Source organism: Heptranchias perlo, chromosome 4, assembly GCF_035084215.1.
Source record: "Heptranchias perlo isolate sHepPer1 chromosome 4, sHepPer1.hap1, whole genome shotgun sequence".
Classification (NCBI taxonomy): Eukaryota; Metazoa; Chordata; class Chondrichthyes; order Hexanchiformes; family Hexanchidae; genus Heptranchias; species Heptranchias perlo.
Window position 1 is genome coordinate 123,692,298 of NC_090328.1, and position 14,750 is coordinate 123,707,047.

Below are 14,750 nucleotides of genomic sequence, written 5' to 3' on the forward strand. Positions count from 1 at the left end.
CGATAAGACAGGACATCCAGGGTAGCCTCCTCGAAGGGTATGAAGGGCTTGTGACCTGTGAGCCTTTGACTTATATGCCATTTGTCATAAAAGCAGAAAAGTCATTTTGAGATGCTGTAATATGAAGGATTGCGGGCACAGAGACACATGTCGTGCATGTGCTCCTTTACGTTCCAGCATCTCAACTTTTCTGTAGGCCTTCCTGAGTCTCAGTAAGTTTTTTAAAAATTTGTTCATGGGATGTGGGCGTTGCTGGCAAGGCCAGCATTTATTATCCCTAATTGCCCTTGAAAAGGTGGTGATGAGCCGCCTTCTTGAATCGCTGCGGTCTGTGTGGTGAAGGTTCTCCCATAGTGCTGTTAGGTAGGGAGTTCCAGGATTTTGACCCAGTGACGATGAAGGAACAGCGATATATTTCCAAGTCGGGATGGTGTGTGACTTGGAGGGGAACGTGCAGGTGGTGTTGTTCTCATGTGCCTGCTGCCCTTGTCCTTCTAGGTGGTAGAGGTCGCGGGTTTGGGAGGTGCTGTTGAAGAAGCCTTGGCGAGTTGCTGCAGTGCATCCTGTGGATGGTACACACTGCATCCACGGTGCGCCGGTGGTGAAGGGAATGAATGTTTAGGGTGGTGGATAGGATGCCAATCAAGCGGGCTGCTTTGTCCTGGATGGTGTCGAGCTTCTTGAGTGTTGTTGGAGCTGCACTCATCCACTCCTGACTTGTACCTTGTAGATGGTGGAAAGGCTTTGGGGAGTTAGGAGGTGAGTCACATGTTGCAGAATACCCAGCCTCTGACCTGCTCTTGTAGCCACAGTATTTATGTGTCTGGTCCAGTTAAGTTTCTGGTCAATGGTGACCCCCAGCATGTTGATGGTGGGGGATTCGGTGATGGTAATACCGTTGAATGTCAAGGGGAGGTGGTTAGACTCTCTCTTGTTGGAGATGGTCATTGCCTGGCACTTGTCTGGCGCGAATGTTACTTGCCACTTGTCAGCCGAAGCCTGGATGTTGTCCAGGTCTTGCTGCATGTGGGCACGGACTGCTTCGTTATCTGAGGGATTGCGAATGGAACTGAACACTGTGCAATCATCAGCGAACATCCCCATTTCTGACCTTATGATGGAGGGAAGGTCATTGATGAAGCAGCTGAAATGCCCATGCTTCAGTCAATAGATTGTGTTCCAATGAGTTGAAAGTGTGATGCCCTTGGAAGATGTGAGAGTGGCAAGGCTTTCAATTGAAAGTCAGCCCTGCTGAAATATGAGCATGCATGAGATGAAGGAGCTCTCATTTCTGTGAAGGCTTGGCACAGGCTGATGGTGAATGTGGAACAGGCTGACACACAAGACTTTCTGGCTCGCTGCATTGACCTGTTAATTGGTACTGTTGATTAATTCGACCTTGCCACATTCATTAAAGGACGTCATTTTGTCTGGGTTCTGTTTCCAGGCCCTGCATTTGCTATTGTAGACTGTTGTGCCTGGCTGCCACCTCATGCCAGAGAGCTGGTGCACTGTTGTACTCTGGGGAGGGTACCCCAGATATCTAAAGGGGCAAACCTTCACCAGATTAGGAGCAATGGGGTAGGGGTGGGAAGAGTTGGGTTCCATGTTACTCCGACACTCACCTGCAGATTCCATTTTAGATCTCCACATTGCGTTTCCTTTCACTTTGTGTTTGCCTGACTCTTCTTTTGTTTCCCCTTCCCTGCGCTCCCCCTCCATCTCAGCCTTGCCTAGGATGACAAATCAATTCAAATGTATTTTGAGCCTTCCTAAAAGCATAAAGAATTTACTTTGTGTCCACATCCTTTTAAATTCCATACGCAGCACGATTTCTGCTTCCCTGATGCTCCTCACCATCTCCCCCCGCGCCCCCTCCCCCACCAAGAGACTAGCTCCGTCTTCAAGTCCAGAACCATGCAGGAAGCTCATTATAATTATGCAGATGAGCTAACCCCAGAAAATTGTGAGCACTATGCACCTTCGGCTAACCATTCCCATTGCTCTATGTTGTCAGGACCAGAAATATATATCCCAGACTACGATGTCAATCTTTTTCAGTGTGTGGCTCCAAGCTTATTGGGATGAAATTTCCTGTGTATTTGCGCCCAGGGCAAAGTGTAACTAGGGTGTAAAGCGAATACCCGGTGTAAAAGATTGAGACAATTCGGGCGCGTGTGTGTTACACATGTAATTACGCTACGCCCGAATTTCCTCACTCTTTTGTGCCCGTCTATCGATTTCTGCACCCAAACGCATCTTGGCTTAATTTAATGGCACCGCCCCCAGGCTAAAGAGTCGTACATGCGAATTTCCTGTAATTACACTGGTTCAAAATGGGTGTAAAATTAAGCCTAGAATTTTAGGCACATCAGGAAACATGTCATTTTTCTGGTGTTTTATTGCAAATATATATACACACATACACAAATATATACACATACTCATTGGGACTTGCTTTATATTTTCCATTTATTAAATGCATTTTTATGGCATCAGTATAAATCACATTTAAAATTGAAAAGCTTCCACGATTACATGTTCTTAAACATAATGTGCATGAATAATAGTTAGATGGTTTGAAACTTTAATGTTTACACTTAAATGAAGAATATACCGTAGTATCATAGTAGGTACAGCACAGGAGGAGGCCGTTCAGCCCATCGTGCCTACGCTGGCTCTTTGAAAGAGCTTTCCAATTAATTCCATTCCCCTGCTCTTTCCCCATAACCCTGTAAATTTTTTTCCTTCAAGTATTTATCCAATTCCCTTTTGAAAGTTACTATTGAATCTGCTTCTACTACTCTTTCAGGCAGTGCATTCCAGATCATTACAACTCGTTGCATAAAAAAATGTTTCCTCATGTCGCCTCTGGCTCTTTTGCCGATCACCTTAAATCTGTGTCCTCTGGTTATCCACCCTTCTACCACTGGAAACAGTTTCTCCTTAATTACTCTATCAAAACTGTTCATGATTTTGAACAGCTCTATCAAATACCCCGTTAACCTTCTCTGTTCTAAGGAGAACAACCCCAGCTTCTCCAATCTCTCCATATAACTGAAGTCCCTCATCCCCGGTACCATTCTAGTAAATCTCTTCTGCACCCTCTCTAAGGCCTTGACATCTTTCCTAAAGCGCAGTGCCCAGAATTGAACACAATACTCCAGCTGAGGCCTAACCTGTGTTTTATAAAGGTTTAGTATATGATGTGAGCTCGACGCTTGCCTCGGGTCCCAATTGTTTACACTGATTTCCGCCAATTTTTATGTTCTGGAATATGTTAGTGAGATTAACAGGAAATATGGGTGCATTTAGACATCGTCAAAATGGGCGCACAAATGGGTGTAATTACAGATGTAATTATTGGTTAAGCCCACACAGGAAATTCCATCCCGTTAAGTAGAATTGCTTTCCATCCAATGGGCTATGCTTTTACAATCTTTGGTAAACAGAGAAGAAAGAGATGTTATTATTCTTTCTTTCTCTTTGTTGCTCTGACTCTCTTCCAACTCTGGCCTCTTTTGCTCTCAGTGTTTATTTTTCTGAGTAACAGAACTTTCAGCAGATGTTTTTGTTTTCCCCCTGGAATGGCTTCCCTGTGGGGTAATTGCTTGCCCACGGTCCATAACGCTACTGAAACTCTTCAATTTTAGAAACAGCAGGTGTACATCAGGAAGACACTCAGAAGAGCTGAATGCCTTGGGAGGTGGGATGCAGGTTGTGCACCACTGTTGCAAGTTGAGTACTTGGTAACAATATCAATCTCCTTTATCCTCCAGACTTGGTTATTTTTCATTATGGATTCCTCCCTCTTCCCAGATTACTGCTGTTGTCTCTTATGAACATCAAGCAAAAAAAAAAGAAAAATCCTTGAATATCTTAAATCTTAAAATCTTTACAATAATGTGAAGTTGAAATTGTTACGTCCTCTTTCATAAATGAACCATTTGAAAATTAATTCAATACGAGCATACGGAAATGACGGTTCGTCACGCCTGCCCCACACCCATGATATCTGGAGCATCATGACTAGGCCCTAACTAACTCCCCCCTTTAGGTATGTAATCTCCTGGGAGAGGCATATAATCAGAAAAAGGCAGGGCCAATAAGGGGGAGAAAAAAGATCTGGAAACTTCCTCTCCAACCCCCTCAAGTGATCGAAACCAGTCCAGGAGATCACATTGACCGTGCGTACGTTAACTGTTAATCCACTTACCTTTTATATGATGTGATCTCTGCCCCAGTCTGGATCCGGTCCAGCTCCCTCTTGAAGGCAATGCAGAGAGTCAGCACACACCACACCAGTTAGCAACGCATTTCAAAGTCTCACTACTCTCTGGGAAAAGAAAATCAGCCTAACGTCTAGCCTACTCCTACTTCTGCGTAGTTTAAACGCATGTCCCTTGGTCCTCCCCAATCTGTCAACCTGAAATAATCCATCACTAGGGACCCGATCCAGCCCTTTCATTATTTTATAGAGGTAAAATATAATTGCTTTAAGACCTGGATGAAACAGGATTTGCCTAGCCTGCACTGCTTTCCTTTTTGTCAACGGAAACAGGAAAAATTGCATTGCTTGCACTGGGAGCCTCGCCTGGTGGGGACACAAAATTAGAATTTGTGTGGAAGCTTGCGATTTTCAATCCATTTGGATCTAATATTTCCCCATGAATTCATAGAATCATAGAGCACAAGAATAGCTATCCAATTAGTCCCACTCCCCTGCAGTTTCCTCAAAGCTCTGCAAATTTCTCCTTTTCAAATATATATCCAATTCCCTTTTGAAAGCTTCAATTGAATTGGCTTCCACCACCCTTTCAGATAATGCATCCCAGATCATAACTTAAGAACATAATAGAGCAGGATTAGGCCATACGGCCCCTCGAGCCTGCTCCGCCATTCAATAAGATCATGGCTGATCTTTGACCTCAACTCCATTTTCCAGCCCGAACCCATATCCCTTGATTCCCCTAGAGTCCAATAAATTTATCGATCTCAGCCTTGAATATACTCAACAACTGAGCATCCATCGCCCTCTGGGGTAGAGAATTCCAAAGATTCACAACCTTCTGAGTGAAGAAATTCCTCCTCATCTCAGTCTTAAATGGCCGACCACTTATCCTGAGACTATGCCCTCTAATTTTAAACTCTCCAGCCAGGGGAAACTGTTTAGGGAATTCCTTATTTTGTGTGATTCTTGGAACTGGTCGAATAGTCAAACAAAGAAAGTCACCCTCACTCATGGTAGTTTCATTAATCAAAAGTAATTATTTAATGATGTTGTCATTCATTCGAGCACTCATGAAGTAAAATCAAACCATACAAATGACTTGACTTTAAAATCCCGTTCTACTCTTAATAATTCGGAAGGTTATTATGTAATGACTTAACAATTCATACACACATCAGGCAAATCATTAATACATATACAACCTTTAAACCAAGGATTTTGCTCATCGGGCCTGAAGGTTGATCAGCTCTTCAGTCCTCAAGGTCCTCTTCTTCTTGCATGATGTTCGACTGCAGTGTGCGTTCCTTGTGACTGCCAGGTGGTGAAAAGTAGAGCCTATTCTTCTCTCAAAGGCTTCTTTTTATTTATTTTTTAACCAACAGGATGTAGGATTGGGGCGGGGTCATTCTTTTTGTCCAATCGTTCCCTGTTGCTACACCTCAATCATTAACATAATTCAATGATTGACAGTTTAAGCTTTGATCATGTGACTGGAGACCCTTTGATGTAGAAGAGACCATGGCCCCGATTTTCAAAGGAAATTGCAGGTGCGTAGGGGGCTGCGAAAATTGGGGAAATCCCGAGCGGGTCAAGCCCAACAAGAGGGGATGCAATTCTAGATTTGGTCCTGGGAAATGAAGATGGGCAAGTGGGTGAAGTGACAGTGGGTGACCATATTGGGGATAGTGACCACAATTCAGTTAGTTTTAGCATTATTATGGCAAAGGACAGAGTTAAATCAGGAGTAAATGTTTTAAACTGGGGGAAGGCAAATTTTACAGAACTAAGAGGTGATTTGGCAGAAGTGGACTGGACACAATTACTTCAGGAGAAATCAGTAGCAAGCCAGAGGGAGGCACTAAAAAGTGAAATTCTACGGGTACAATGCAGACACGTCCCCTCAAAGAAAAAGGGTGACACTGCCAAATTTAGAGCACTCTGGTTGTCTAGAAGAATACAGGGCAAGATGAAGCAGAAAAAGAAAGCTTATGACTGTCACAGAAAACTAAATACTGCAGAAAGCCTAGAGGAGTATAGAAAGTACAGGGATGACATAAAAAAGGAAATAAGGAAGCAAAGAGAGGGCATGAAAAATATTAGCTAGTAAGATTAAAGAAAACCCAAAGATGTTTTATCAGTACATTAAGAACAAGAGGATAGCTAAGGAAAAGGTGGGACCTATCAGGGATGATAAGGGTAACTTGTGTGTAGAAGCAGAGGATGTGGGTAGGGTTTTAAATGAATATTTTGTCTCCATATTCACAAAGGAAAGGGATGACCCGGACGTAGTAGTTAAAGAGGAGAGGTGTGAAATATTGGATAAGGTAAACAATGAGAGAGGAAGTACTAGAGGGACTGGAATCCTTGAAAGTTGATAAGTCACCAGGGCCGGATGGATTGTTTCCTAGGCTATTGAAGGAAGCCAGGGAGGAAATAACGGATGCTCTGAGGATCATTTTCCAATCCTCACTAGATACAGGGGAGATACCGGAGGACTGGAAGACTGCAAATGTAGTACCATTGTTTAAAAAGGGTACGAGGGAAAGTCCAAACAATTAAAGGCAGTTAGTCTTACCTCAGTGGTGGGCAAACTATTAGAATCAATACTGAGAGATAGGATGAACTGTCACTTGGAAAGGCATGATTTAATCAGGGATAGTCAGCATGGATTTGTTCAGGGAAGGTCATGCCTTACAAATCTGATTGAATTCTTTGAGGAAGTGACAAGGCGGATTGATGAGGGTAGTGCAGTGGATGTTGTCTACATGGATTTTAGTAAGGCATTTGACAAGGTCCCACATGGCAGACTGGTCAGAAAGGTAAAAGCCCATGGGATACAGGGAAATGTGGTGAATTGGATCCAAAATTGGCTCAGTAACAGGAAACAAAGGGTAAAAGTCGATGGATGTCATTGCGAATGGAAATCCGTTTCCAATGGTGTGCCACAGGGCTCAGTGTTGGGTCCCTTGCTGTTTGTGGTATATATTAATGATTTGGACTTGAATGTAGGGGGCATGATTGGCAAATTTGCAGACAACACAAAAATTGGCCGTGTAGTTGATAGTGAAGAGGATAGCTGTAGACTCCAAGAAGATATCAATGGGTTGGTGGAGTGGGCGGAAAAGTGGCAAATGGAGTTCAACCCGGAGAAGTGTGAGGTAATGCACTTAGGGAGGGCAAACAGTAAAAGGGAATATGCAGTAAACGGGAATATATTGAGAGGGATAGAGGAAGTGAGAGACCTTGGAGTGCATGTGCACAGGTCCCTGAAGGTGGCAGTACAGGTAAATAAGGTTGTGAAGAAGACATACAGAATACTCTCCGTTATTAGCCGAGGTATAGAATACAAAAGCAGGGATGTAATGATGGAACTGTATAAAACGCTGGTAAGGCCACAGCTGGAGTATTGTGCACAGTTCTGGTCACCACATTACAGGAATTGCACTGGAGAAAGTGCAGAAAAGATTTACAAGAATGTTGCCAGGGCTTGAAAATTGCAGTTACGAGGAGAGATTGGATAGGCTGGGGTTGTTTTCCTTGGAGCAGAGAAGGCTGAGGGGAGACTTGATTGAGGTGTACAAAATTATGAGGGGCCCAGATAGAGTAGACAGGAAGTACCTGTTTCCCCTTGCTGAGAGTTCAAGAACTAGAGGACATAGATTTAAGCTGATTGGTGGAAGGATTAGAGGGGACATGAGGAGATACTTTTTTACCCAGAGGGTGGTGGGTGTATGGAATTCGCTGCCCGAATTGGTGGTAGAGGCAGGGACCCTCAACTCTTTTAAAAAGTACCTGGACCTGCACCTAAAGTGCTGTAAGCTGCAGGGCTACGGACCGGGTGCTGGAAGGTGGGATTAGAATGGGCACCTGGTTGTTCTTCGAGCCAGCGCAGACACGATGGGCCGAATGGCCCCCTTCTGTGCTGTATCTTTTCCATGGTTTTATGGTTCTATCCCTCAGCTCCCCCCCGATGTCCCTTTCCAATCTCCCCCTCTCCCACCCAATCTTCGTCTCTCTCCCCCGATCTTCCTCTCTCCCCCCTGATCTTCCTCTCTCCCCCCGATCTTCCCCTCTCCCCCCCTGATCTTCAACTACCCCCCCTGATCTTCAACTACCCCCCCCAATCTTCAGCCTCCTCTACTCTTTGTTCCAGCGCCGGATGACGTATCGCTCTCTCTCATTCTCTCCCCACACCTCGTGGTGCAGTTCCTGTCGGCAGCCAGCTTGTCAATCAGGCTGGCTGCCGGGCGCAAAAACCCGGAAACAACTTTAATCACCATCAATTACATCGCGATCGTGTCGGAAAAGGTAAGTATTTTTTATTCGGGTATGCCACGCGCGCCTTCACCCCCCCCGCTGCCAACCCGCCACCATTTCAAAACTGTGCCTCATGAGTTCCAACAATGGGTTGTAAAAGGTTCCTTACATTCCAAGCCCAGACATTCTTAATGGTCCTTGCGTCTCCAATTTTGATTGCTTCATTGGCATCAAATCCATTCCTTACACCATTTGACCAGATGCCGGGTGCAATACTGTTTGATGTTTTACAAATCCCAATTCTTTTGAACAGATTACCAGATAGGAATGAGAGGCCCATGCTTTCTTCACACCTATCATTGCCTTCCTGATCTGAAGCCTTTGATGTTTGTCCTTGTCGCCTTTTCTTACATTACCCCCTGCTGTGTTGAAAAGCTTGTGCTTCCAAAAGCCTATGCGTTTTGAAAACCTGACAATACTTTAAGCTCAATATTATCCATCTAGCTTATTTACAACCCTCGTAACAGTGGAAACCATTTCACCCTATCTACTCTATCAAAACCGCACCTAATTTGGAGCACTTTTGAGTCTTTATTTCTTTCTCTTTCAACATCATGCGATTGCAACCCTTTGGGAAAATTCGACAGCCAGGTGTGTGACTCCTTGACTGGCAAATGCCCGTGCAAACCCGACCTTGGTGGAAGAAGGTGCCACAAGAATACAAACTATTTTACTCATTGCCCTCTGCTGTCCCCAGAAGTGAACTACAAGACATGATGAAAAAAAGTGTCATGTACTGTACACGGAACACGGACAACCTCCCCTGCAGTACTCTTTGAAAGTGACAGCAGTTATGGGTGGCATCGCTAGAAATCTAGTATTCTACAGCAGAATCTGTTCTGATAATGTCGGACATGAAGAGTGCAGCTATATTCTGAAAGAACTGGACATTTTCCTAATGATTGTGCCACTGCATCTGATTAGTCAGTTCACAAAGTTTGCTCCGGCAACATCTTGATTTTAAAATTCTCAACTTCGTTATCAAATCCCTCCATGGCCTCGTCCCTCCCTATCACAGTAACTTCCTCCAGCCCTACAACCCTCCGAGATCTCTGCGCTCCTCCAATTCTTGCTTCTTGCACATCCCCCGATTTTAATTGGCCCCACCATTGGTGGCCGTGCCTTCAGCTGCCTAGGCCCTAAACTCTGGAATTCTCTCCCTAAACCGTTCTGCCTTGCTCCCTCTCTCTCCTCCTTTAAGACGCTCCTTAAAACCTACCTCTTTGACCAAGCTTTTGGTCATCTGTCCTAATATCTCCTTATGTGGCTTGGTGTCAAATTTTTTTTGAAAACGCTCCATTGAAGCTCCTTGGGACATTTTACTATGTTAAAGATATAAATGCAAGTTGTTGTTGTTGCTCTGGAATTTAGCTGTAACAACCCGTCTTTCACACACACAATAAAGGAAGGGTGACGTCTGTGTTCAGTTTTAAAACTCAATTTTTTAAAATTGGGAGTAATAGTTATTCAGCTCAGAACGCTGCTGTAATTAAACTCAAAGTGAATGATAGACCTATCAGTAATCATGAATAAACATCAAATATTTGCAGCTAAACTAAGCAGCATCCTCCACCATAAAAATGCCAGACATTCAACCCACATTGAAAATGCCAAATCATGCCTCATCACATTTTATCCTTAAGATAATGGTGCTACTTTAAGTCCAGCTTCATGAAATATTATGCTCAAGAGTTTCTGTGTTTGCATTTTTCTTAATGTGTAATCACTAAGGGTCACTGAGCAAGATGGAATTAACTCGAATTTAAAAAAACCAGTCATACCATATCATAAAATAAAACATTTAGTAAAAGAAATCTTGGCACGCTTTTTGCCAACAATAACATTTCAGGAGGGTTCCTGACAGTTTGATGAGAAAGAGAAAGCAGCAGTTCATACTCAGTTCTCCTAAACAGCTTAACTTGAAACTGTCGCATTCCCAATATCGATCGGAAGAGTAATTCAAAGACTCCCCAATCTGTCTTCCTAGGTGCGAGGTGAACCTGACCTGAAATTTACTTTGTAAAAGGATTGTGATCTTGAGATTGCCTTGTTCCTCCTAGCTGAATGGTTTGAAGAAGTATGATGAAAGGAATCAATCAGTGCGTAGACAGAGATTAATTGGTTCATGACTCAAGGCATTGGCTCCCATTAATCTGCGAGGACCATTCAGCTGCTCCTGGTGGGGAAAACAATGGAATTTTAGTGGTTGGATGTCAATAATAAGTGGGTAATAATATTACTGTAACCTTCTCTTCAGTAAGTGAATTGGGACACTATAATTTTTTCACTGTGGATATATAGTTTCATTGACTTTTGTTTTTAAACCAAATCTGTTTCTTTTATTGTCAGGTATAGATATTACGGGTTTTCCCAAAGTGGCTGTCAGCCTTGCGACTGCAATGCACTGGGCTCGGCCAGTGGACAGCTGTGATAAAAGAACGAGTGTATTTGCAGACCAGGGGTCACTGGAGTCAAGCGCGACTTTGCCCGTGTGGACAATTTGGCCCGTCACTGGGAATGAACTGTACAGGTCAGTTTATATCTCTGTATTAAGAGTTGAAAAAAAATGTAGGACAGCAGAACAATGGTGGAGCAAGTACTGAAAAAGGTATTTAAATGCTTTCCTACCAATGAAAACAATCTCCGAAAACTTGCTAATAAAATTAAAATGCCATTAACTTTTCTAAGAACTTATGAAGGTGGTTGGTACCAATGTAAAATATTAGAAATTAAAATAACCAGAACTACAAGCAGCTCTACAATATCTTGCAGTGCCTCTGGTTTGATTATTATTGCACTTGATTCTTTGCTAAGTGTCTGAAGATTTGAAGTGATAAACATTTTTTTTAATTGTTGTGCTTTCTTTCATTGCTGTACTTTACTGTAAGCTAATTGCTTTTGGACGTATCAGTCACCAGATCTGGGCAGGGCTTTTAACAGAAACAATGTGCTGCTTTTAAATGTCAGTTCTTTGTAAAATACACCACTGTAATTGCCTCTCAATTTGTTATGGTGTTTCACTTTCAATATTACAATAAGGTAGAAACAAGTTAAATCTTCATTTAAACCACTCATTGTTTAAAAAAACAGTTTCCAATTGGAGGCTAAGAAATTAACCAGTATATTTTAAAACAAATTGGCTTTTATAAAAGCTGTAAATAAATTAAAGCAGTGTTGCATTTTCCTTACATGTTGAGTATACCAATGTGCATAATAGAACTTTTAAACAACATCAAGTCCTAAGACGGTGCACGTAGGACTGACATTTTGTATTCTTTTGTTCAATCTCATGATTTTTTAAATCTGCTCTGAACAGAGGTTTTTAAACCCTAGCATGGCACTGATGAGTCTGCCTATCTCATGGCACTCAACAAGTGTGCATATTTGTTGACAGTCCCTTACTGACCTGGTCATAGTTCTGTGACCTGTGCCCTCATCAATCTTTAATGTTTTGGCTTTAGATTGGCTGCAAAATTTGCCTTTGAAGCTGCCCATGGACCAATCAAAATTCCACTTTTATTTAAAAAGTTGGTTCTACCTCCGAAATGGCTGGTGGGAACCAGGAGGAAGAAGGTAAGTAAAGGTGTTTTTTAAAGAGAATTTTAAGTATTGAAAAAAAAAGTAAAGTTAAAGTTACAAAATTAAAATAGGCCAAACAGAAAATGAGAAAGACATGATAATTGGTGGTGAAAGCAAGTAAAAGGGGGCATGATTTTTACCCTAACTGTCTGGTGGCAACTGGCTGGGTGGACAGTTAAAATCACCAAGGCCTCTTATCCATCCTGGAGCTGCCAGAAGCTGAACTTCTGGGATTTTAACCTGCTCGATTGAACAGGCAGCAAGGACACCCACCCACAGTTGGCGAGGTCCTTTCTAACATATGCATGGCGGGTCCCGATGAAGTCATTGCGACCTGACTGCAATTTTAACTAGGCGGCCTGAGAGGGAAGTGTTGGCGCCAGGCTAACCCAGTGGCTAAGATTGAAACATCATTGAAACGTACAAAATTCTTACAGGGCCCAATAGGGTAGATACAGGGAGGACGTTTCCCCTGGCTGGGGAGTCTAGAACCAGGGGTCACAGTCTCAGAATAAGGGGAAGGCCATTTAGCACTGAGATGAGGAGAAATTTCTTCACTCAGAGGGTGGTGAATCTTTGGAATTCTCTACCCCAGAGGGCTGTGGAGGCTCAGTCATTGAGTACATTCAAAACAAAGATCAATAGATTTCTAAATATTAAATGCATCAAGGGATATGGAGATAGAAGATCAGCCATGATCTGGTTGAATGGCGGAGCAGGCTTGAGGGGCCGGATGGACTACTCCTGCTCCTATTTCTTATGTTTTTATGTTCTGAGAGGATCCAGGCCAGGACACGCCTATAAAGGTAATTTAAATTGTTTTTTTAAATGCTCCTCTGGGCCCCACAAGGAAAGCTTAGGCCTCCCCCACGAGATGGCCTCAGCAGCCTATCCTGTCACTTACCTGGTCTCAGTGGGTGATAGGCTCAATTTTCTGCCGCTTTCTGCCTGGAACAGGTGGGAAGTCAGCCGACGGGATTTAAATGAGGCATGGGAGTTCAAATTTCTCGGGCCTCATTTCTGAGGGTAAGGTTCCGACTCACATTTCTGCTCACCCGCTCTAAACTGGCCTGGAGTTAAAATCGGGGCCAATGTAAGCAGAATTAATTTTTTTTCAGTCAAAACTGTTTTTAAAGTGCTTGTGTTACAGTTAATATAATAATACCACTACTTGCATTATTTTAGTACTTGTTTCACTGTTACATTGTGAACTAAAAACTTAGGAAACTGGCCAGCTCAGGGAGACTGTATTATACCTGAACCTACTGAGAGTTTAGCAGGGGGCATAAACCACTTCTAGTGTTGGTCACTATGTTCTCAGCTGATACCCACCATCCTGCTTGAACAGCACATTCTAAAAGCTTCCCGTCTCTGCTTCTGTGCCTTAATTTGGATCCAGCTCTCAGCATCACACATTACTGTCTACTAACAATGTACATTCTCCTTTTTGTCCTATTATCTCTTCTCCAATAGAATGGGTTTCCTTAGTTTGTCAAAAACACTTCCAGCTGAAACGATGCATCTCTTCAGCTTTCTTCCATTTGTGTTTCTTGGCGCACAACTTTCCAGGTGAGGACATAAGAAATAGGAGCAGGAGTAGGCCATACGGCCCCTCGAGCCTGCTCTGCCATTCAATCAGATCATGGCTGATCTTCAACCTCAACTCCACTTTCCCGCCCGATCCCCATATCCCTTGATTCCCCTAGAGACCAAAAATTTATCTATCTCAGCCTTGAATATTCTCAACGACTCAGCATCCACAGCCCTCTGGGATAGAAAATTCCAAAGATTCACAACCCTCTGAATGAAGAAATTCCTCCTCATCTCAGTCTTAAATGGCTGATCCCTTATCCTGAGACTATGCCCTATAGTTCTAGACTCTCCAGGCAGGGGAAACAGCCTCTCAGCTTCTACCCTGTCAAGATCCCTCAGAATCTTATATGTTTCAATGAGATCAGCTCTCATTCTTCTAAACTCCAGAGAGTATAGGCCCATTCTACTCAATGAATGAGATGAACTCATTCATCTCCTCACAACCATCATCGCTGGGTCAAAATCCTGGAACTCCCTTCCTAACAGCACTGTGGGAGAACCTTCACCACATGGACTGCAGCGGATCAAGAAGGCGGCTCACCACCACCTTCTCAAGGGCAATTAGGGATGGGCAATAAATACCGGCCTCGCCAGCAACGCCCACATCCCATGAACGAATTTTTAAAAAGTGTCCAATTTCTGCACTCTTCCCAATCTTTCTGTACTCTTCCTCATAATACAGGTTATCAATATGTTTATAATTATCCTTGTAATCTTGGTCCTCTTCCGAACCATAATTTTTCTCCGGCCACTTTTTGGTGTCAGCTGTGGCTCAGTGAGCAGCACTCTCACCACTGAGTCAGAAGGTCATGGGTTCAAGTCCCACCCCAGAGACTTGAGCAAGTAATCCAGGCTGACAATTCACTGCAGTACCAAGGGAGTGCAGTACTGTCGGAGGTGCTGTCTTTCAGATGAGAAGTTAAACCAAGGCCCCATCAACCCTCTCACAGCACTATTTGAAGAAGAGCAGGGGAGTTCTCCCCGGTATCCTGGCCATTATATTTATCCTTCAACGAACACCTAAAAACCG

General features: G+C 43.3%; 1 long non-coding RNA gene across 1 annotated transcript; it reads left to right on the top strand.

Annotated features, from left to right (window-relative positions):
- The first annotated feature begins 10,444 nt into the window (after nt 1-10,444).
- Nucleotides 10,445-12,108, top strand: LOC137320595 (uncharacterized). Its single transcript, XR_010962597.1, has 3 exons — nt 10,445-10,535; nt 10,898-11,078; nt 12,010-12,108. It is a non-coding gene; the product is annotated as an uncharacterized lncRNA (long non-coding RNA).
- The last annotated feature ends 2,642 nt before the right edge of the window (nt 12,109-14,750 follow it).